Source organism: Hordeum vulgare, chromosome 1H (assembly GCF_904849725.1).
Source record: "Hordeum vulgare subsp. vulgare chromosome 1H, MorexV3_pseudomolecules_assembly, whole genome shotgun sequence".
In the NCBI taxonomy this organism is placed as follows: Eukaryota; Viridiplantae; Streptophyta; class Magnoliopsida; order Poales; family Poaceae; genus Hordeum; species Hordeum vulgare.
In genome coordinates, this window is record NC_058518.1 from 340268998 (window position 1) to 340294334 (window position 25337).

Consider the following 25337-nt stretch of genomic DNA (forward strand, 5'->3'; position numbering starts at 1 on the left):
ATAGCAAATTTTCTTCGAGTACCCATCCGCGCAGGAGATCCCCCGCTCCATACAGCTTTCCTTGACCGCGTCGCTATGACACGCTACCAGTTCCTTGAGAGGGATGATGAATCCCTCCTATAATGATTGATATTTAACCGGCAGCGTGTTTTCCATATTACCCTTCCTGCTCCTGCTTTGTTTGACTTTCAGGTAAAACAGAGATATTACATAACTAGAGGAGAGGCAGAGGAGTATGAGAGGGAGGCGACGGCTGCTCGTCTCCGTGAGGCAGCTATTCAGGCAGTGGCTGCAGTGCTCCCGTACAACCCCGATTATGATTTTGGGTATCACCCGGACCAGCCTTGGGAGTAGACCAAGCTAGGCCAAAAGCCTAAGCTTGGGGGAGTACGTGTCTGCACCAACTTTACATTCATGCTTATGCTTTCACTTTGTTAGTCGGTGTTTACACTTTGCCACTGTATTATCCATGCTAGTTTATTTTCGTTTTCTTGTTTTCTTGTTTTGTGTCCTTTTGAGAAAACCCAAAAAGATTTTCCTTTCTTCTTTTGCTTGTTGGGAGCTTTCTCGTGTAAATAGTTTTCTTTTTCTTTGGGTCGAGGTAGAAGACCATGGTTACAATGTTTAGTGGCTCTCGCATGCATACCCGTTCATTTGTTAAAGAGCCATATTACTTTGTCTTCTCCTTTGTGTTTGCCTGCAGATTCAGCTTAGTCCAATGCACGAGCACTCTTATTATTGTTCACATCGTTCGATCGTGCAAGTGAAAGGCAATAATGATGATATATGAAGAAGTGACTGAGACTGAAAAGCTGGTATGAACTCTATCTATTTTGTTTTTGTAAATATGACTAGCTTGTCGTCCCAGATCCAGCTTTGTTGAGAGAGAACCATGTTTGCAATGACAACTTCGAGATCATAGTTTCTGATGCCATGCTTAATTAGCTAGGAGCTTATAATGGTTTGTCTTGAATGTCACCATAGATTTTGAGATGACTATGATGTAGTATGATAGGATGGTATTCTCCTTTGAATGATTCAAGCGGCTTGACTTGGCGCATGTTCATGCATGTAGTTGAAACAAAATCAATATAGCCTCTATGATGTTCGTGTTCATGGTGATTTATATCCTGCTCATGCTTGCACTCAACGTTAGTCAATCTCATTGCATCTTGATGACTGTTGTCGCTCTCTAGTTGGTCGCTTCCCAGTCTTTTGCTAGCCTTCACTTGTACTAAGCGGAATAGTGCTTGTGCATCCACTTCCATAAACCCAAAAGTTTTTCCATGAGAGTCCACCATACCTACCTATTTGCGGTATCTACCTGCCATTCCAAGTAAATTTTCATGTGCCATTCTCTAAACCTTCAAGAAATAATCTGTTTTGCATGCCCGAACCGCTCATGTGGTGACAGGGGGCTATTGGTATCTTCCATGTTAGGCGTGTTATCCTCGACATGTGTTTATTCACTGTCATTCACGATAAAGGGGCCGGTAATGGGAATGCCGAGTTCCACGCTTAAATCGAAAACATAACTGTAAAACAAGACTCCCCCTGGATTGATGTTAGTATGGACGGTACCCGAGGATTCGGCTAGCCGTGGAGTATGATTGATTGGTGGTGGGGGAGTTAAAACTTTACTTTTCTATTTGGGAACCGCCTATAGCATGAGTAGCATGGAAGATATTGAGAACTCTTGGTCATTGCGTTGACAATGAAAGCTTGCCACCCAAAATTATTATCTCTGTTTTCAAAGCTTGAGCTCTCGCACCTCTGTAAATCAATGCTTCCCTCTGCGAAGGGCCTTCTATTCATTTTCCTGTTGAGTCGCCCTCTTCTTATATAAGCACCAATTAGAGAGCACCTCTGTCATTTTTATGCTTTGCTTTTGATTGATATTGAGTATGACTATGACTGGATCTTCGCTGCTATGAATTACAATGTTTATCAGCCCTTGATCTTTGAAAGTGTTGTGCATTTATGTTTTGCGGTTTCAGAAAGAGCTAGGGAGATACCACCTATTCATATTGCTTCATGATTGTTTTGATTGAATTGTTGGTATCTAAAACTCGTTATTATTTGCTCGCTAGCTGATTATGCCATTGATATTAGTTTACCGTGAGAACTTTGTTCCCTTTCGTCCTGAAAAAAATAAGGAGAGAAGATTTCATCGCGTTTTCGATCCAGATGCGCTGCAACATCCCGTTCTTCATTTGGAGGGCAGATCTGGAGTCTGTTTTGGGCTCCGGATCAAGTAGATCGTCGCCATCATCATCATCAACCTTCTTCCCTCTCCAATTCCATGAAGCTCTTCATCGTTCGTGAGTAATCTATTCGTAGGCTCGCTGGGCGGTGATGAGTAGGATGAGATCTATCATGTAATCGAGTTAGTTTTGATGGGGATTGATCCCTAGTATCCACTATGTTCTGAGATTGATGTTGCTACTACTTTGCCATGCTTAATGCTTGTCACTAGGGCCCGAGTGCCATGATTTCAGATCTGAAATTATTATGTTGTCACCAATATATGTGTGTTTTAGATCCGATCTTGCAAGTTGTAGTTACCTACTATGTGTTATGATCCGGCAACCTCGGAGTGACAATAACCGGAACAACTCCCGGTGATGACCATAGTTTGAGGAGTTCATGTCTTCACCAAGTGCTAATGCGTTGGTCCAGTTCTTTATTAAAAGGAGAACCTTAATATCTCGTAGTATCCATTTGGACCCCGCTGCCACCGGAGGGATGGACAATAGATGTCATGCAAGTTCTTTTCCATAAGCACGTATGACTACACACGGAATGCATGCCTACATCACATTGATGAACGGGAGCTAGTCACATATGTCTCCGTGTTATAACTGTTGCATGGTGAATGTCATCCAGCAAATCACCGATCCATTGCCTACGAGTTTGTCCCACTACCATTGCTACTTGCTACTGCTGTTACTCGCTACTGCTGCTACTTGCTACTGTTGTTACTCGCTACTGCTGCTACTTGCTATTGCTGCTACTTGCTACAGCTATCACTACTGTTGTTCCTTGCCACTGCTGTTACTCGTTACACTGCTGCTACCTGCTACAATACTTTTCTGGCGCCATTGATACAATAGTTAGGAATAGTGTGCCTTGTCAACAGATCGTTTCTGGCACCGTTGCTATCATACTACCTTTGCTGCTTATATCCTGCTTGCAGATACTAATCTTTCAGGTGTGGTTGAGCTGACGCCTCAAGTGCTAATACTTAAGAATATCCTTTCATTCCCATCATGTCGAACCAACAAATTTGGGTTGAATACACTACCCTCGAAAACTGCCGCGATCCCACGCGCTCGTGGGCCATTGCAAGACAATTGCTAATTGTTGAGCAACTAGGGAGCAGCACTTTTCTGGCGTCGTTGCCGTGGAGGCATCAAGTCAGGAATAGTTGCACGTCAACCGATTTTAATGATGCTCTCATAGGAATAAGAGTTGGAGAACAAAAGAGAGCATCAAGAAGCAAATACCAAACACATTTAAGTCTAACATGCTTCCGATGCATAGGAATATTGCAATAGAATAATTCATTGAAGCACAAAGCAATAAGCATAGGAAGGCAAAACAAGTGCAGCTTCAAAACCTTCAACATAAAGAGAGGGAACTTGATATTATTGAAATATCTATAAGCATATGTTCCCTTCTCATAATATTTTTCAGTAGGATCATGAATAAACTCAACAATATAAGTATCACATAAAGCATTGTTACCATGATCCACATGCAAAAAGGTACTCTTACTCTCCACATAAGCATAACCTTTCTCATTGGTAATAGTGGGAGTAGGACTATCATAGACAACCTGAACACTATAGATTAATTGTGTATTGGGGAGATGGTGTTCAGCAAGGGAGTAATTCCATCCATGATTATGACTCATTTCATATGGATAATTCCTGCTTGTGTCATAGGTATCTTTACAATCACTATAGATAGGAGTTATAACATCATCATGGTAGAGAAGAGCATTATTATTGCTAGCAACTATATTTGTAAACATGTTTTGTTTATTCTACTAGCAAAAGAATTATCAATTATCACATCACTAATGGGTAAAGAACTTCCAACCCTATCATCCCCAAGCTTAGAGCTTTCCATATCATCATTTTCATAGTTGGTACCAAAAAAGATTTTCAAGATCATAACTAGCATTATCATCATCTTCCCAATCACAATAAGTAACGTGCATATCATAATCAAAATCATCTTAAATAGTACCTACAGACTTGTCATGAAGATAATAATGAATGCAATCAAGCTCACCAGCCTCCATAAATTTATGTCTGTTAGGATAAAAGTTGATGCAAGGAATATGCTTAGGCCAGGTTGATACCCATTCTTCTTCCTTCTTGTTCCTCTTCCTCCTCTTCTTTTTCTTCTTCTTCACCTTAGGAGGGAGTGGTTGGAGAGGAAGCTTCTCCAAATATTCTGGTTTATCATTAGAAACAATAGGGGAAACTTGGGAGAAACTCTCCTTTTTATTAGTAGAAACATAAGAGACATTTTTATGCTTTGGTAAAGTTCCCTCCTTTCTAATCCTACTTATGTAATCATTTTCATGGAAATTAACAACACAATAGATATGGCATTTTTGCAAAGTGTTGTTTATTCCTAAGGCATTATCATCTAGCCAAGAAGTTTTTTCTGATAACTCTTCACACATCAAAAATAACATAAGTTCATCATAAAGATCAGAAATGATCATGTTATCACACAACTGGTTAACTGTTATGTTTTGAAAGTAAATGCATTGAAATTAAAGTGACCCTCTATACCACAAAGTTCACAAGTAAAAGGATAAAGGTCACACAATTCTCTAGCAGTTTCATTCAAATCTCTAACCCAAGTGATTGTGTTATCACACAACTGGTTAACTGTTATGTTTTGAAAGTACATGCATTGAAATTAAAGTGACCCTCTATACCACAAAGTTCACAAGTAAAAGGATAAAGGTCACACAATTCTCTAGCAGTTTCATTCAAATCTCTAACCCAAGTGATTGTTCTTTCATGCTTATGTTGCTTATACTTCTCTTCTTCAATCATAGGCCTTTCACAGGCTCTATCCAATCCACAAAAATTAACATGCTTATATAGAACTTCATTTTTAGGAATTGGATCATGCATGTTGCAGTTATCATTAACAATTTCATTTCTTTGCAAATATCTTTAAAAGGTTCATGATGCTTGATCCAATTATCCTTAGGCATATTAAGATGTGAAGCAAAAGGTTTGAGGAAATCAACAAGGACTTGAGAATCAAGCCCAAACTAAGCACTAAACTTAGTAAAACTTGCAGTTTTGACAAAGGCCTTAATGCAATCATACTCATAATTTATACCCGACTCTTTACCTTTGTCGATCTCCCAATCTTCAGTATTGCGTTGAATTCTTTAAAGGAGTTCCCATTTAGCATCAATCCTTTCGTTTGTGAAATAACCCATAGAGGAAGCATCGAGCAAGTCTTTATCCTGTCGAGAGAGCCTCGCATAGAAATTAGTAATAGTCATATCTTTGGGGAGTCCATGGTTAGGACATTTTAGCATTAAAGTTTTCAATCAGCCCCAAGCTTGAGCTATGCTCTCTCCCTCAGGAGGATAGAAATTATAAACATAATTCCTATTCTCATGGACTTCATGAAGAGGATAAAACTTGGAGTAAAAGAGAGACTGGATCTCTTCCCAATCACGTAGGTGAGAATCATCTAGTAGCCTATACCATTCCAATGCTTTTCCTTTCAGTGACAAGGCAAATAATTTCCTCATGACTCCATCTCTTGTCAAACTTGAAATCTTAAACAACTCACAAAGTTATGTAAGTTTCAACAAATGAATACTAGGGTTGATTGTTCCATCATAACAATCATTCCTAATTATTTCAATTATCCCAAGTGGTATTTTGAATGGGATACATTCAATAGGTGGAGGAGACTTCTCTACCACGGGTGTGGTAAAGCGGCCTTCCCCAAGCAGCGAACTAAGAGTGCAGTTTTCCATAAGCCTAACTGGTGAAAACAAAAACAAGAAACAAAAAGATTTAATTGCAAGATCTAAAGATATACCTTCAAGCACTCACCTCCCCGGCAACGGCGCCGGAAATAGCTTGATATCTACGCACGCTTCTATTCTTGTAGACTATGTTAGGCCTGCAAGCGCAGAGGTTTGTAGGACAACAACAATTTCCCTCAAGTGGATGATCTAGGGGTAAATCGAACTCAGGGAAGTAGAGGTTGAAGATGGTCTCTTTCAAGCAACCCTGCAATTAAGATACACGAAGTCTCTTGTGTCCCCAACACACCTAATACAATTGTCAGTTGTATAGGTGCGCTAGTTCGGCAAAGAGATGTTGAAAGGCAAGTAATATGGATGGTAAAACAAGGTATTGTAAATCTGAAATAAAAATGGCAGCAAGCAGACATGAAATAAAACTGAAAGTAAACGGTGTTCAATGGTGTAAAACAAGGCCTAGGCTTCATACGTTCACTAGTGGCAACTCCCAACAACATTAAAATAGTCTAATCACATGATATTTCCACTAAAACAAGCAATGGAGACGTACTCGGAGGTCGTTCCTTTGTGATCAAGAGAGGACGAGAATTATGTAGGGCTACAAAAGGACACCTCAGAGTTTGTAGTTCTCATCTATGAATTTCCCAATGTCACCGCGACCATCCAAAGAGAGTACCACAATCACCACAACATATCTGAAGGATAGTCAAAGACAAGCACCAAGAGACTCTCAATCTTCAATCAATTCACAAAAGAGGAAATCACTCATGAAAATATTCTTCTAATCCATGCCCAATAGACCGCTCTCACCATTGTCTCGGAGATTATACTAGATCAGATAAAGTGAGTACATCAATCCAATACAAAGAAAAAGGGGAAACAACATGGGATCACCCAAGATTAACATAGCCTATCATCACAATCAATATCACATCATGGGAGAGAGAATTAACCAAATAGCTACTGTAGAAGACCTCAACCCCGAGGAGGAACTACTCCCGGTTCATGGAGGGAGGAAGCAACATCGATGGAGATGAATCAGGGGCCACTTCCCCGTCCAGGCAGGGTGCTGGCACAGGAATTCTGGTAACCCGAAACTTGTTGGCTATGGCGGCGGAGATCGGAATTGCTTCCGGAGAAAAGGGTTCCGGAATTAGGGTTTCCTCCATGGGGGTAAAAATAGGAGCCAAGGTAGGGAACCAGAGAAGGTGGGCCCCACCCACGAGGCCTCTCCGCGCGGCCAGGGGGCAGGTCGCGCCACCAGGCCGCCTCGAGGCCTGGTGACTCCCCTCTGGCCCACCTTGATGCTTCGTGAAGCTTCCGTCACGCTGATTTTTATATATTTTTCTCGGGATTTTTCGGACTTTGGAAATTGGGATAAAGTGCCTACAAATAAAGACATCAGCAAACAAAAACTGGCACGGGGTGCACTGAGGTAGTAGGTTAGTCCAAATATGTGTAAAAAGGTATAAAAGTGTAGCAAAACATATAACAATGTCACCCAAAAGAGCATGGAGCAAGTAGAAATTATAGATACATTTGGGACGTATCAGCCGGCCAGCCGTCGCGGCTCGACTACCGGCCTCCCTGCCCAGATCCGGCGGGATCTCGGTTGACCTTGCCACCGGATCTCCCCATCTTCGGCCCTCCCTCGTCACCGGCCACAGCTCGTCGTGCCACCCACTAGCCGTCGCGGGATCCGGTACCCGGCCCCGGATCTCCCCATCTCCGGCCCTCCCTCGTTGCTAGTCGGACCTCGCCTGCACCGCCGCTTCTCTGCATCGGGCACAGGAGGAGTTGCCTCCCGAGCTCACCCTTCTCGTGTGCCACGTGGGCCGCATCAGGTGCGAGACCTAGCAGTAGCCAAGCCGACCTAGCTCACTCTCTCCACCTCGGGCAGCTTCAACCCCTCCACCGACCAGCCTAGCCGACCCAAGGTGAGGACCCCCTCAGCCCGTCTAAGCCCCGCCCCGGGTGCTGTTTAATTAAACATTGCATGCCTTGTTTCGGCCCAGTTAACAGATTCAGCCTAGTAGTTTTTTTAGGATTTCGGATTTATTTAATTTCAGGAAAAGACATGATTTTCAAATGCCCGTAGATTTTAATCCATGCATCGGATCGGAGAAAGTTAGATATGTAACTTGGCTAGAATTTCGTGTAGAATAATAATTTCCAACTCTCATGCATGTTTAGGGCCGTTAGCTGTGTTGTTTTCATCAGTTTGCGTGTCGACGTGTTAGAAACGGTTTAGGTCGTTGTTAATTAACCGTAGCTCCGTTGGAGTTGAGAGATAAATGTAAATGGACTACAACGACGAATAGAATCACGTGAACCACTTTGTTTTTGCCGTTTAACAAACATAAAATGTGATAAGGACAGATCTGGACAGATTACAAAGTTAACGTGTGGGGTCAGTTCACAGATGCTATATGTCGTTTCCGGCCTCATTTAAAATGCTTAGATAGGTGGTTTAATTTGTGCTTCACCACTTTCCATGTTTAACAACATTTAATATTGTCGTGGAAATTAATGGGAGTGAACTAAATAATTAAACATGGAGTTTTGTCAATATGCAACTCGTTGCATACTGAGCTTCAATTAACGTGTAGTGTTTGATTGTTGTGAATTGCCATGCCATGCCTTGCATATTTGAAACTGTCCATGCATCATATTACGTAGTGCATCATGTTATGTGTGTGCCATGGTGAATATCGTGTGTTGATTCTTGTTTTCGGTTTGCTTTGTCTCGATAGATTTCCGGAAGTGTGTCGGAATGTGAGGATCCGTTCGACTACATCAGTTCGTCTGCTTCACGGAGTCATTCTTCTTTCAAGCGGGATCACATGCAAGATGATCATTTCCATACATACCATTACTATCATTGCCTTGCTAGTTGTTCGTTTCTATCATTATGTCTTGCTGCCTACCACCTGTTTAATAAGCCTGCCAACATTACCATGATAAGCTTCAACCTTTCCACAACCTAACAAACCATGTCTGGCTATGTTACCGCTTGCTTAATCTTGCTTAGCGTTTCTAGTTGCAGGTGCAGTTGCTTCCATGTCAAAACATGGGTTACTTGTCATATGACCATATTATTGCTAGTTAATTTAATGCACCTATATACTTGGTAAAAGGTGGAAGGCTTGGCCTTCTAGACTGGTGTTTTGTTCCACCTTTGTCGCCTTAGTTTCGGCTACCAGTTTTATGTTCCATAAATGAGCGCTCTGGACATGCTTGGGGTTGTTATGGGGACCCCCTAGATTATCGTTGGGATAAAGCTCGTCTGGCAAGGCCCAACATTGGTACTATATTTGTCCAACATAATAATTCTGCTAATACTGAAAAACATAGGGCGTCATGAATCCGAGGAGTAATTCAACATAATACAGGAGGGCTAGTGTTGATGGTGCTGGTCCTAAACAGAGCACTTTGCGGGACCAACCCGGGGCAACTCGGGAGATTTCTATCAGGCCACTGTACGCTTAGCTCATCCATCGTGTCCTGAGAACGAGATATGCGGCTCCTATCAGGATCGTCGACACGCCGGGCGGCCTTGCTGGACTTGTTTTGCCTTTCTCGAGCATCTTGTGCGAGGGATTCCAAGGATGCTTTGTGTTATCTCGAGGTTGAGGTTTTCCAATAGGAACCCGAGGAGATCATGTGTTTTCCCTGATCAAGGTCATTCTGGTGCAGCGTGTGGTAGTTTGTGATGGACTAGTTGGAGCACCCCCGCAGTGTTAAATCTTTCGGAAAGCCGTGCCCATAGTTATGTGGCAACGTGGAAACTTCGTTTAACATCCGGTTCTAGATAACTTGAAGTAAACTTAATTAAAACTTGTCAACTGAGTGTGTAACCATGACTGTCTCTTTCGTGAGCTCCTTCTCTGATCGAGGACACGGTGGGGTTATGTCTGACGTAGGTAGGTGTTCTGGATCATTCATTTGATCATCATTAGTTCATGTCCGTTATGCATAGATCATCCCCCTCTCATTCTTGTACTCGGAAGTTAGTTACCTCATATAAATGCTTAGTCGCTTGCTCCAGCCTCACCACTTAACTATATCTCACCCATTAAGCTTTGCTAGTCTTGATACCTTTGGAAATGAGATTGCTGAGTCCCTCGTGGCTCACAAATTACTTCAACACGAGTTGCAGGTACAGGTAAAGGGTTACTTGATGCTAGCGCGCTTATTGTTCATTTGGAGTTTCTTCTTCTTCTTCTTCTTCATCGATCTAGGATGGGTTCTAGGCCGGCAGCCTGGGATAGCAAGGTTGGACGTCGTTCTTTTATCGTTTGTTTTCATCTGTAGTCGGACCCTGCTCTTCTACTTGATGGCTATATGTATTGTACTGATGTGACTCTCATGTAGCTTGTGGCGAGTGTACGCCAATTCCCTATACTCATATTTTCAGTGCATGTACTTGTAGCAATATCCATTCTTGCAAAACGACGAGATGCGCTTCTATCCCTGTTGAGGCCCTAGCGCCAAAATAAGGATATGATCGCATTTTGGGCGTTACAATGATGTTGCATTTATTTAACCTTCCCAAGAAAATAAATTCGATCTTCTCATGATACTATACTCTAAACTAAAATTGGTGCATGCGTCCTATTCATTTTCACTCAAAGCCATGAGTTTGTGGTCTAATTGCGCTCTCTCATCAAATAGTATAAGGAGGATGTGCATTCATTGAAACCTATCTTATTTTCATGGTTTCCTATTCGAGACATTTGAAGTGTAAAATAATAAGAGCTCTAGTCCTTGAAACACAAACCATCATAGTTTTGTATATTTGGCATATGCAATATACAAAGGGTATGTAGACACTCTCAGACATTGCATATACACTTTTGAGTGATATGAGAACATTTAGGCCTTTCTTGCCCTACTAGTCTCGCTCTCGAGTCACCCGATGGGCGACACTTGGGCGTCCCCAACCCTAGCCGCTAAAACCCACCCCACAATTAATTTACCGTTTGCAGCAGTGAACACATGGTGCTCCTGAAAATTTGGGGCTAGTGGGTTTGCATCTCTCTCTCTCTCATCCAAGCCGATACTTGTCGGGGAGCATGGCTCTTCGACACTAGATGTTGGGGTGGCAACCCACCATCCTATCTTCGACAAGCACGCCACATCTTCGATGGTTAGCTTCCCTCTAGGAGTGAGCTGTGTCTACGAGGTAGATCTGCATGCTTGGTGTCGACGGGCATGCGGGGCGCCCTTCATGTTACGTGCCTGCCAAGGTGGCAAGGAGTGGATTCCTGTTCCTTCTTTGTCTCATCCGTTGGCTCTCGATGACCATGGCGTGTTATCGTATTGCTGGGAGAGCCACCAAATATTGTTCCAGGGAAGGCTTGTCCTGAGCTCCCGAACTCCCCCTCCATATCTAGATGTTCCCCGCATAGCTTTAACATCTTCTTCCCAGAAGCTCTTGGTGTACTGCTAGCCTGCTATACTCTTGGGATTATCACTAGCCTCTAGGGTCGGTCACTTGGCTCGTCGTGATGGATCTAGTACATGCTTGGGTAAAAATCCTTACTTGCCTAATGTGTGAGTCGACCAGGACGATGCCACAATGACATTATATACCTTAGTGGAGGAGTGCTCTTTGAGCCATACCGTCTGGATCTACTCAGGACAGATGTTCTTAGGGGGCTAACTTGAGGTGTGTTATCCTGGAGAAATCCATGCTCAATATCGTTTTGGGTGACCCCGTCGGATCTTATGCATTATAAAAGTCCTTGGAGGTGTGGTATTTGTGATGCGCATGTCCTTAGAGTAGCTCTAGATGAACGACAACAATGTTTGTCGATGTCGTCCTCCTTCTTAAAGGCGTCGTTCATGAGCTCGTGCCCTTTCGTGTGAGCCCTTCTGAAAGGACGTGGATGTCACCTAGAGGGGGTGAATAGGCGCTTCAAAATAATTATGTTTTTGGATTGAACAAATGAGGAATAAAACTAACGTTTAATTTTTCAAGCACAAAACCTAAAACAAGAAACAATATGGCTACCACAAAGTAAAGTGCATAAGCAAAGAGCTCAGGTAAGAAATACCGAGGCACGCAGAGATGATGGTGTATCCCGAAGTTCACACCCTTGCAGATGCTAATCTCCGTTTGGAGCGGTGTGGAGGCACAATGCTCCCCAAGATGCCACTAAGGCCACCGTGATCTCCTCACGGCCTCGCACAATGCAAGGTGTCGTGATTCCACTATGGGACCCTTGAGAGTGGTCACCCAACCCATACAAACAAGGTTGGGGCAATCATCACAACTTAATTGGAGGCTCCCAACGGCACCATGAAGCTTCACCAGAATGGCATATGGCTTCGAGGTGACCTCAAATGCTCGGGGCAATCTCCACAACTTAATTGGAGACCCCGACGCTTGCGCGGAGCTTTACACCGTAATGATTGAGCTCCAAGGCACCACCAATCTTATAGGACGCGAAAGCATCAACAAAGAGCAATCTCTAGGGTACCAAGTACCCAACGGTAACAAGCTTCTCAACTTCTCACTTCCATGTATCACCGTGGAGAACTCAAACCGATGCGACTAATGCAATGGAAAGAACACATGAAGTGTTCAAGTCCATCACACTTAAATCCCTCCACAACAACAAAAGCTATGGAGGAATATGAGAGGAAGAACAGGGAGCTCACGAAGAACTCCAAGATCAAGATACAAGGGGTTCCCCTCACATAGAGAAGAAAGTGATTGGTGGAGCTGTGGATCTAGTGTTGGAAATATGCTCTAGAGGCAATAATAAATTGGTTATTATTATATTTCCTTGTTCATGATAATCGTTTATTATCCATGCTATAATTGTATTGATTGGAAACTCACATACATGTGTGGATACATAGAAAAAACATTGTCCCTAGTAAGCCTCTAGTTGACTAGCTCGTTGATCAAAGATGGTTAAGGTTTCCTGACCATAGACAAGTGTTGTCACTTGATAACGGGATCACATCATTAGGAGAATGATGTGATGGGAAAGACCCAAACTATAAACGTAGCATGTGACCGTGTCAGTTTATTGCTACTGTTTTATGCATGTCAAAGTATCTGTTCCTATGACCATGAGATCATGCAACTCCCGTACACCGGAGGAATACCTTGTGTGTATCAAATGTCGCAACGTAACTGGGTGACTATAAAGGTGCTCTACAGGTATCTCTGAGGGTGTCTGTTGGGTTGGCATGGATCAAGACTGGGATTTGTCACTCCGTGTGACGGTGAGGTATCTCGGGGCCCACTTGGTAATACAACATCACAATAAGCCTTGCAATCAATGTGACTAAGGAGTTAGCCACGAGATCTTTTATTATAGAATGTGTAAAGAGACTTGCCGGTAACGAGATTGAACTAGGTATGGAGATACCGACGATCGAATCTCGGGTAAGTAACATACCTAAGGACAAAGGGAACAACATACGGGATTAACTAAATCCTTGACATAGAGGTTCAACCGATAGAGATCTTCATAGAATATGTAGGAGACAATATGGATATCCAGGTCCCGCTATTGGTTATTGACCAGAGAGTGTCTTAGGTCATGTCTGCATAGTTTTCGAACCCGCAGGTTATGCACAATTAAGGTTCGGTGACGTTTTGGTATAGTTGAGTTATAGGTGTTGGTGACTGAAGGTTGTTCGGAGTCCCGAATGAGATCTAGGGCGTCACGAGGAGCTCTGGAATGGTACGGAGGTAAAGATCGATATATAGTAAGTCCTATTTTGGTCACCAGAAAAGTTTCGGGCTTATCAGTAGTGTACCGGGAGTGTCGGGAGAGTGTCGGGGGACCACCAGGAGGGGTGTGAGGACCCAAAGGCTTCATGAGCTGTGAGAGGAGGTAGACCAGCCCCTAGTGCGGTGGCCAAAGCCTCCCCTAAGGTCCCATGCGTTTGGAGTGGAGGAATAAGGCAAAATGTCAAAAGGTGGAAAGGGTTTCTAAATTAGGAAGGAGTCCTAATAGGATTCCACCTCCCTTGTGGGAGGTGGATTCCTCCCTTGTTGGCTCGGCCGACCCCTTCTCCTTCGAGCAGGGGCCAAGGCTGCCTCCTCTCCTCTCCTCCTATATATACTAGAGGTTTTAGAGGTGAGCGATAACCCTAATTGCCACGTGCTACCTCTACTTCTCTCTAGATCTGTTTCTCCTCTAGTCTAGTTCGGCGATGCTTAGGCGAAGTCCTACTAGAATAGTTCCACCACCACCACCACCACATCATCGTGCTGGAGAACTCATCTTGCTCTCCCCCTCTTGCTGGATCAAGAAGGCCGAGATCATCATCGAGTTGTGCGTGTTCTTAACGCGGAGGTGTCGTCCGTTCGTCACTAGATCGGGATGGATCGTGATGCGATCGCGGGACGGATTGTGATGAGATCATGGGACAGGCTGTGATTTGGATCACGAAGATGTTCCACTACATCAGCCTCATTATATACGCTTCCTCTTAGCGATCTACAAGGGTATGTAGATTCACTCTCCCCACTCGTAGATGATCATTAACCATGGATAGGTATTACGTGTGTGTAGGAATTTTTTTGTTTCGCATGCTACGTTCCCCAACAGTGGTATCAGAACGAGGTTCATGCGTAGATGACATCTCGAGTAGAACACAAAAGAGTTTGTGGGTGTTGATGTTCAATTTGCTGCCCTCCTTAGTCTTTTCTTAATTCAACGGTATTGTTGGATTGAAGCGGCCCGGACCAACTTTACTCGTACGCTTACGAGAGACCGGTCTCATCGACTGACATACAACTTGTTGCATAAAGATGACTGGCGGGTGTCTGTTTATTCAACTTTAGTTGAATTGGATTGGACCGAGGCGGTCCTTGGAGAAGGTTAAATAGCAATTTGCATATCACCGTTGTGGCTTTGCGTAAGTAAGATGCGATCATACTAGATACCCATAGCAGCCACGTAAAATTTGCAGCAACAAATTATAGAACGTCTAACTTGTTTTTGCAGGATATGCATGTGATGTGATATGTACAGAGACATGATATGATATATTGGATGTATGAGATGATCATGTTGTAATAGTTAAATATCGACTTGCACGTCGATGCTACGGAAACCGGAAGGAGCCATAGGGTTGCCTTTAAATTTATTTTGCGCTTGCAGATGCTTTTTCAATATCGCTAGGCAGTAGCTTTAGTAGTAACATCATAGATAGCATGACAACCTCGATGGCAGCATGATGATGGAGATCATGGTGCGACGCTGGTGACGGTGGAGATCATGCCGGTGCATTGGTGATGGAGATCAAGAAGCACAAGCTCATGGCCATATCATGTCACTTATGATTTGCATGTGATGTTAATCCTTTTATGCACCTTATTATTCTTAGAACAACGGTAGCATTATAAGGTGATCCCTCACTAAAATTTCAAGATGAAATTGTGTTCTCCCCGACTGTGCACTGTTATGACGGTTCTTTGTTTCGAGACACCACGTGATGATCGGGTGTGATAGACTCGACGTTCACATACAACGGGTGCAAAACAGTTGTACACCCGGATCACTCGGATTAAACTTGACGAGCCTAGCATGTACAAACATGGCCTAGGAACACAAGAGACCGAAAGGTTGAGCATGAATCATATAGTTGATATGATCAACATGGAGATGTTCACCATTGAAACTAATCTCGACTCACGTGATGATCGGACTTGAGTTAGTGGATTTGGATCATGCGCCACTCGAATGACTAGAGGTATGTCTATTTGAGTGGGAGTTCTTAAGTAATATGATTAATTGAACTCATTATCATGAACATAGTCAAAATGTCTTTGCAATTTATGTTGTAGCTTGCGCTATAGATCTACTGTTTTTGATATGTTCCTAGAGAAAATTTAGTTGAAAGATGGTAGTAGCAATTATGCGACTGGGTCCATAAACTGAGGATTGTCCTCATTGCCGCACAAAAGGCTTATGTCCTTAATGCACCGCTCAGTGTGCTAAACCCCGAGCGTCGTCTGTAGATGTTACCAACATCTGACATACACGTTTTTGATGACTACATGATAGTTCAGTGTGTAATGCTTAAACGGCTTAGAAGGCGCCAAATACGTTATGAACGTCACGAGACATATGAGATGTTCTAAGAGATGAAATTGGGATTTCAGGCTCGTGCCCGTGTTGAGAGGTATGAGACCTTTGACATTATTCTTTGCCTACAAAGTAAGGGAGAAAAGCTCAATCGTTGAGCATGTGCTCAGGTTGTCTGGGTGCTACAATCGCTTGAATTGTGTGGGAGTTGATCTTCCAGATAAGATAGTGATTGCCATAGTTCTCCAAAGTCACGACCACCAAGCTACATAGTTTCGTGGTGAACTATAACATATCAGGGATGGAATTGATGATCCTTGAGCTATTTGCGATGTTTGACACCGCGAAGGTAGAAATCAAGTAGGAGCATCAAGTGTTTATGGATAGTAGAACCACTAGTTTCGAGAAGGGCAGGGGTTAAAAGGGACGCTTTATGAAATGGCAAACCAGTTGCCACTCTAGTAAATAAACCCAAGGTTGAACCCAAACCCGAGACTAAGAGCTTCTATTATAAGGGGAACGGTCACTGAAGCGGAACGACCCTAGTTACTTGGTAGATGAGAAGGCTGGCTAAGTCGACAAAAGTATATTGGATATACATGATTTTGATGTACTTTACTAGTAATCCTAGTAGCACTGGGGTATTAGTTACAGGTTCAGGTTCCTAAGTGTTAGTAACTCGAAATGAAAGCTGCGGAATAAAAGGATACTAGCTAAAGGCGAGGTGACGATGTGTTGGAAGTGTTTCCAAGGTTGATGTGACCAACATCACACACTCCCTCTACCATCGAGATTAGTGTTGAACCTAAATAAATGTTATTTGGTGTTTGCGTTGAGCATGAACATGATTGGATCATGTTTATTGCAATACAGTTATTCATTTTAAGTCAGAGAATAAAAGGTTATTCTGTTTACATGAATAATACCTTCAATGGTCATGCACCAATGTGAATGGTTCATTGAATCTCGATCGTAGTAATACACATGTTCATGATACAGATGCCAAAAATGCAAAGTAGTAATGATAGTACCACTTAGTTGTGGCACTGACACTTTAGTCATATTGGTGTAAAATGCATGAAGAAGCTCCATACTGATGGATCTTTGGACCCCACTCGTTTTTGAATCGGTTGAGACATGCGAACCATGCCTATTGGTGTAAAACGCATGAAGAAACTGATTGTTTGGACTCACTTGATTTTTAATCACTTGAGACATGCAAATCATACCACATGGGCAAGATGACTGAAGGCCTCGTTTTCCAGTGAGATGGAACAAGAAAGTAACTTATTGGAAGTAATACATTTTGATGTATGCAGTCCAATGAGTGCTTAGGCACGTAGTGGATATCATTATGTTCTTACTTCACAAATGATTCGAGTAGATACTGGTATATTTACTTGATGAAACACAAGTCTGAATTATTGAAAGGTTCAAGTAATTTCAGAGTGAAGTGGAAGATTGTCGTGACAAGAGGATAATGTGTCTACAATGTGATCGTAGAGATGTATATCTGAGTTGCGAGTTTGGTACACATTTAAGACAATGTGGAAATAGTTCCACAACGAATGCCACCTGAAACACCATGGTGTAATGGTGTGTCCGAACGTCATAGTCGCGCCCTATTGGATATGGTGCATACTATGATGTCTCTTATCGAATTACCACTATAATTTTTGGGTTAGGCATTAGAGAAAACCGCATTCACTTTAAATAGGGCACCACGTAATTCCGTTGAGATGACACTATATGAACTATGGTTTGGAGAAACCTAAGCTGTCATTTCTTAGAAGTTTGGGGCTGCGACGCATATGTGAAAAAGTTTCAGTCTGATAAGCTCGAATCCAAAGCGTATAAATGCATCTTCATAGAATACCCAAAACAGTTGGGTCTATCTCCTATCTCAGATCCGGAAGTAAAGTGTTTGGTTCTAGAAACGGGTCCTTTCTCGAGAAAAAGTTTCTCTCGAAAGAATTGAGTAGGAGGATGGTGGAAACTTGACGAGGTTATTGAACCGTCGCTTCAAACAGTGTGTAGCAGGGCGCAGAAAGTTGTTCTGTGGCGCCTACACCAATTGAAGTGGAGGCTGCTAATAGTGATCATGAAGCTCGGACCAAGTTACTACAAAACTAGTAGGTTGACAAGGTCACGTACTGCTCCAGAGTGGTACGATAACCCTGTCTTGGAGGTCATCTTGTTGGACAACAATGAACCTACGAACTATGGAGAAGCGATGGTGGGACCGGATACCGACAAATGGCTGGAGGCCATGAAATCCGAGAGAGGATCCATGTATGAAAATAAAGTGTAGACTTTGGAAGAACTACTTGATGGTTGTAAGACTGTTAAGTGCGGATGGATCTTTAAAAGGAAGACACACGTTGATGGTGAAAAGTCACCATTACGAAAGCTCGACTTGTCGTAAAGATGTTTCCGACAAGTTCAAAGACTTGACTATGATGAGACTTTCTCACTCGTAGCGATGCTAAAAGTCTGTTGGAATTATGTTAGCAGTTGCGGCATTATTTATGAAATCTTGCAAATAGGATGTAAAAACTTTGTTTCCTTGATGGTTTCCTTGAGGAAAGGTTGTATGTGATACAACCAAAAGGTTTTGTCGATCCTAAGGATGTTAACAAGTATGCAAGCTCCAACGACCCTTCTATGGACTCGAGCAAGCATCTCGGAGTTGGAATATACGCTTTGATGAGATGATCAAAGTTTTTGGTTTTATACAAAGTTTATGAGAAACTTATATTTCCAAAGAAGTGAGTGGGAGCACTATAGAATATCTGATGAGTATATGTGGTTGCCAAATTGTTGATCGGAAATGATGTAGAATTTCTAGAAAGCATAAAGGGTTGTTTGAAAGGAGGTTTTCAATGGAAAACCTGGATTAAGCTACTTGAACATTGAGCATCAAGATCCATAGAGATACATCAAAACTCTTAATAGAACTTTCAATGAAATGCATGCCTTGACAAGTTTTTGAAGGAGTTCAAAATAGATCAGCAAAGAAGGAGTTCTTAGCTGCATTGTAAGGTGTGAATTTGATTATGACTCAAAGCCCGACCGCGGCAGAAGAAAGAGAAAGGACGAAGGTCGTCCCCTATGCATTACCCGTAGGCTCTATAGTATGCTATGATGTGTACCGAACCTGATGTGTGCCTTGCCATGAATCTGTCAAGGGGTGCGAAAGTTATCCAGGAGTGGATTACTGGACAACGGTCAAAAGTTATCCTTGGTAACTAGTGGACTAAGGAATTTTTCTTGATTATGGAGGTGATAAAAGAGTTCGTCGTAAAGGGTTACGCCGATGCAAGCTTTGCACTAATCCGGATGACTTTGCATAGTAAACCGGATTTGTATAGTAGAGAAGTCATTTGGAATAGTTCCGAATGGCACGTGGTAGCCACATCTATAGGATGACATAGAGATTTGTAAAGCACAGACGGATCTGAAAGGTTCAGACTCGTTGACTAAAAGCTCTCTCACAAGCAGGACGTGATCAAACCCCAAAACTGTATGGGTATTGGATTCATTAAAATCACATAGTGATGTGAACTAGATTATTGACTCTAGTGCAAGCGGGCGACTGTTGGAAATATGCTTTAGAGGCAATAATAAATTGGTTATTATTATATTTACTTGTTCATGATAATCATTTATTATCCATGCTATAATTGTATTGATTGGAAACTCAGATACATGTGTGGATACATAGACAAAACACTGTCCCTAGTAAGCCTCTAGTTGACTAGATCATTGATCAAAGATGGTTAAGGTTTCCTAACCATAGACAAGTGTTTTCACTTGCTAACGGGATCACATCATTAGGAGAATGATGTGATGGACAAGACCCAAACTATAAATGTAGCATGTGACCCTGTGAGTTTATTGCTAATATTTTCTGCATGTCAATGTTTCTGTTCCTATGACCATGAGATCATGCAACTCCCGTACACTGGAGGAATACGTTGTGTGTATCAAACGTCGCAACGTAACTAGGTGACTATAAAGGTGCTCTACAGGTATCTCCGAAGGTGTCTGTTGGGTTGGTATGGATCAAGACTGGGATTTGTCACTCCGTGTGACGGAGAGGTATCTCGGGGCCCACTCGGTAAGATAACATCACAATAAGAATTGCAAGAAATGTGACTAAGGAGTTCGCCACGGGATCTTGTATTACTCAATGAGTAAAGAGACTTGCGGTAATGAGATTCAACTAGGTATGGAGATACCGACGATCGAATCTCGGGCAAGTAACATACCGAAAGACAAAGGGAATAACATATGAGATTAACTGAATCCTTGACATAGAGGTTCAACCGATAGAGATCTTCATAGAATATGTAGGAGCCAATATGTACATCCAGGTCCCGCTATTGGTTATTGACCAGAGAGTGTCTGAGGTCATGTCTGCATAGTTCTCGAACCCGTAGGGTCTGCACACTTAAGGTTCGGTGACGTTTCGGTATATTGGAGTTATAGGTGCTGGTGACCGAAGGTTGTTCAGAGTCCTAGATGAGATCCAGGACGTCACGAGGAGCTCCGGAATGGTCCGGAGGTAAATATTGATATATAGGAAGTCCTATTTTGGTCATCGGAAAAGTTTCGGGCTCATTAGTAGTGTACCAGGAGTGCCGGGAGGGTACCGGGGGACCACGGGGAGGGGTGTGACGACCTAAAGGCTTCATGGGCTGTGAGAGGAGGTAGACCAGCTCCTAGTGGTCTGGTCAAAGCCTCCCCTAAGGGCCCATGCGGCTGGAGTGGTGGAATAAGGCAAAAGGCGAAAAGGTGGAAAGGGTTTCTAAATTAGGAAAGAGTCCTAATAGGATTCCACCTCCCTTGTGGGAGGTGAATTCCTCCCTTTGTTGGTTCGGCTGACCCCTTCTCCTTGGAGTAGGCACTAGTAAGGAAATGCTTATAGGCAGGAACTCAGTAGTAGCGCTGGAAAAAAACGCTGTTGCTAATTAGCAGTAGCACTACTAGTAACACCTTAGCAGTAGCGTTGCTTATCAAAAACGTGCTACTACTATGTGGGACCAGACGATGCCACCGACAGTAGCTGTAGTAGCAAGGTTGCTCAAAATCCAGCACTACTGCTAAGTGTTTAGCGATAGCGCTTTGTTTTGCAGCACCGTTGCTGCTAGTGGGCCCCAATTAGTAGTAGCGCTCGCTTTGACAAGCGCTACTACTAATAGCATAGCAGCAACGCTTTCTGGTATGCAACGCTACTGCTAGTTGCGGTTGGTGCCACTTTTTACCCCCTCCCTCTCCTCTCCCCCACTTTGACCTCTCTCCCCATCATTTCCCCTCTCCACTCTCCACACCATTGTTGCTCTTCTTCTCTCTTCCTCCTACCTCTCTTCTCTCCTCATTAATGCCCCCTCCACCATAACTCTCCTTCATAAATGGCCTCTCTCACATCTCTCTTTGTCCTACCTCTCTTCCTCTCCCCATTAATGCCCCCCTCCACCATAACTCCCTCTCCATTAGTTAGATAACTAGATTCACCTCTCCTCCCCAACAACTAGATCTAGCTAGCTATTTAGCCATCCACGCGTGCTCTTTCGATCGGTCTCTCTCTCATCATCTCTCTCGGGCCGGAAGATATATAGGTGAGTAAAAAAATGTGGCACCACAGCTCAGAGGAAACCGGAACGCCCCATATTCCAGCCCCCAAGGACCAGTCTTCCAGAATACGGAACCGTTGGCACAGAACAAATCAGCTCTTTATTACTATGAAAAAGATTACAAGGATACATGGATTACATTGCCTTGGCGATACTACAACTGCCTACGGTAAATTCTACACTAGCAGGGGAACAACAACCTATGTGATGAACTCCACTCCACAGGGACTCTGGCTGGAACACGCATCTTAGCTCGCAATTCGAAATCCTCGACAAGCAAGCAATCACGGCATGACCTACAAACTGGCATGACAAGCCAAGTTAGTACTTTGAATGTACTCGCAAGCTCGCAACAAACATTAGCATTAAGGCCGTCCCAAGGCCAAGGTAGCATGCGTGCATAACCCTCCCTCTTTGGAGGTACCGGTGAAAGAGCACGCAATCAGACCAAGTCAAGGTCGTCCCATATCGGCAAATGTGGTTGCACTAATGGGCCCGGATAGGTGACTCCGATCAACCAACTAGGTTATCTTATCCCGAATAATATATCTGTCATAGCTCACACTCCGATGTCATAGCAATCCAATATTGAATAAGCTTAAGCCACTACTGTTAATCCATATCCATAAACTGTCGGATAAAACATAAAGTAATCAGAGACAGTAATCTCAACATCATGGCATCGACTAGTGTGTAAGACACTAGTCACTAACGATCCCGTACTCACCTTGGTAATCATATATTCAACAGTGCATACTCACATTCCAGACTATAACAGTCATACTTGTGATTAAAATAGTTAACTGAGTTATGGTATTGAAGTGCGATTAAGTAAATGAGAGTTGTGTCTTGCCTGGGATGAGGGATCCACCGGGAAGAAGTGCGAGAAGCTCGCAGAAGGAATCGCCGGAAACAGTTCTCTCTCGGAGGAGGGCTGTTTACGGCAAGGGCAACATGGTCATTTCCACTCTATGATCACATGGTGGAAATGATACCATCTTGACGGGCTCGACGAGATGAAGACGTGGGCTTTGGAATCACCGGAATCGGAGTTACAGATAAAAAGAAATGGCTAGACGAAGTTTAGGGACTAATCTGTAAAACAAACTTCTTCAAACAGGTCCCTGGCTGAAAAAATAGAAAGCGTCTTTGGTGGAATACGTTTCCTAGAGGGGGAAACGTATTTAGCGCCGGGTGCCTCCACTTATCCAGCCTGGCAGGCCCCCAGTCCCCGACAGGTGGGCCCTGACCCCAGCTGTCGGGTCTTCTCTCTCCTCCTTCCCTCTTCTTCTTCCTCCTCCCTCCTTCTCCCCGATGCCGCAGCACAGGCTCGGCTTCGACGGCTCTTCGGCGCTCCGGTGGTCCAAGGACACGGGCAAGGGCATAGATGGGGTCGCCGGTGACCGCCGCGCCCAGGGGTGAGCAGTGCGGTCTCGGGAGGGGGGTGGCCGGAGACGTGACGACGGACGGCAACAGAGGGCAGCCGGTCCGGGCGATGTAGGGGATGCGGTGGGCTAGAGCTTGCAGGGATGGCATGGGTGAGGCCTTCGGTGAGCACTGCGTCCAGAAGTGGACGCGGTGGAGGCGGGGAGGGCTAGGAGGACGCGAATTTTGGAGGAGGATGGAGACGGCCATGGCGGCGATAGGAGGGCAAGGGGGCCTCTGGCGATGGATGGATGGGTTGGGGAGGACCATAGGGATACGGCAAGGGAGATGGACAAGACGAGAGGGGCTCGGGGGCCTTCAATAGCCTCGACGACGAGAGGGGATGAGGTCGGCCGCCGTGGCGATCTTATCTTCGCACAGGAGCTCGCAGGTGAGCTGGCTGGATGGTAGCGGCATCCAGCAGCTTCTGGGAGGGATGGGGACAGCTCCGGCGAGGCCTGGGAAGGCTCGGGAGGGCTCTGCGACAGGACGCGACGGCGACGACAGTTGCAGGTCACTGACATGGCTGCCGCACAGCGTAGGAGGGGACTCGAGAGGGGGAGAGGGGTCCAGGGGAAGGAAGACGACACGGTGAAGCTCCTAGTCATGTTGAGGTGTCGAGGAGAACAAGAAACCGATGAGTCCGAGGGGCTCCACTGCACAGAGCGTGCGTTTGGCATGCCACATGTGTGGTCACCGCGTGCACTGGCTCTAAGAGGACAAGAGAGGCTGGCACACCTTGTATGGGGTGAAGTCCTTGTTCCCCAAGGCAGCTTGGAAGTGATAGATCATAAGATGAGCAACTGGAGAGATGGCAAGGGTCACTGTAAGTTTGTTGCAGCAGACTTGGCACTGTTACTATGGTCAACAGGAAGGTGATAAGAGCAAAATATTATGGTTGGGAGGCTTAGGGTAGGAGGGACTACAATCCTGTGAAGTTTGAGGAGCACAGGATCAATATTTGATAGGGTTGCTTTGGAACTAGCTAATCTGGTCCAGAATAGGGATTTTGATGTGGCACTCACATACTAGCTTGGATGGGGTTGAAACTTGGAGGAGATGAGTCATTTAGGCATGTGAGCATGTTGTATAAATTTCATGCCATCTTGATAAGCCAAAGTGGCACTTCCTTCACGTAGTATACCACTGGACATAAACTTAGGAGAATTACTGGGAATAATTGGCTAGATAAAATGAGCTCAAAATTGGTTTTGAGAGGTTTCATAGGTAGGAGAATGTCCTGGTAAAATTTCAAAATTGATGGAGCAACATAAAATATAGTTGCTTCACAATCCAAAATAATGACCAGAGACAAAGATTTGATCGTATGATCACATGGTTGGAGGACTGATGCTCAAACTTGGTGGAGAGGCATTATTTTGGCATATTGAGGTGATGGCAAAGTTTCAACTCATTTGAATACTCCTAGCTAGCACTAACTTCACAAAGCTTCCTATGGATCAGAAACTTTGGAAATTTGCCAAGAAATATTTACTAGCTAAATTGAGTTGAATTTTGGCACAAGGAAATGATATGAATAGGAAAGAGTGCCCACAAACTTTGGGACCAAGCAAGCAAATAAAAAGGTTACTTGCTTCACAACTTGACACATAGGGCATAATTAGAAAAGGAATTTTTGAGGAATATTTTTGAACATGGCAAGGAATTATTTTGTCATATCTGAGGAATATATGACCCAAGAGATCTATGAGAATTATTTGGGAATTTTTGGAGAGATATAAATGGGGGTTGCTTCACAACCCAATGCAACAAAGGTTATTCCTTTAAAAGAAAAAGGAATACTCCCATGGAAAAGAATATCGGGATTGGCTCAAGATGGATATGTCAAGGTCTTGGGATGGTTTGGGGGTTGGCAAGCCAATAGGGAATAGAAATCAAGGGTGATTCATTTTAGGTTTCAAAACTATCAAGCCACATAAAAGCAAAACCAGATCAAAATCAAAGGAAAAAGATGTGGGCAAAATCCAGGGTGTTACAAAAAAGTTGTTCATTTAAAGAATGGGAATATGTGTGTGAATGAGAATATGTGTGTTTGGTATATATATATGGAGAGATTTGTGCCAGTGTGACATGCCCTCGAGTTGCTTAGGTTTTGCCAAAATGTCGATTTATTTCCGTTTCGGTGAATTTCGAGCAAACTCAATATGTCCT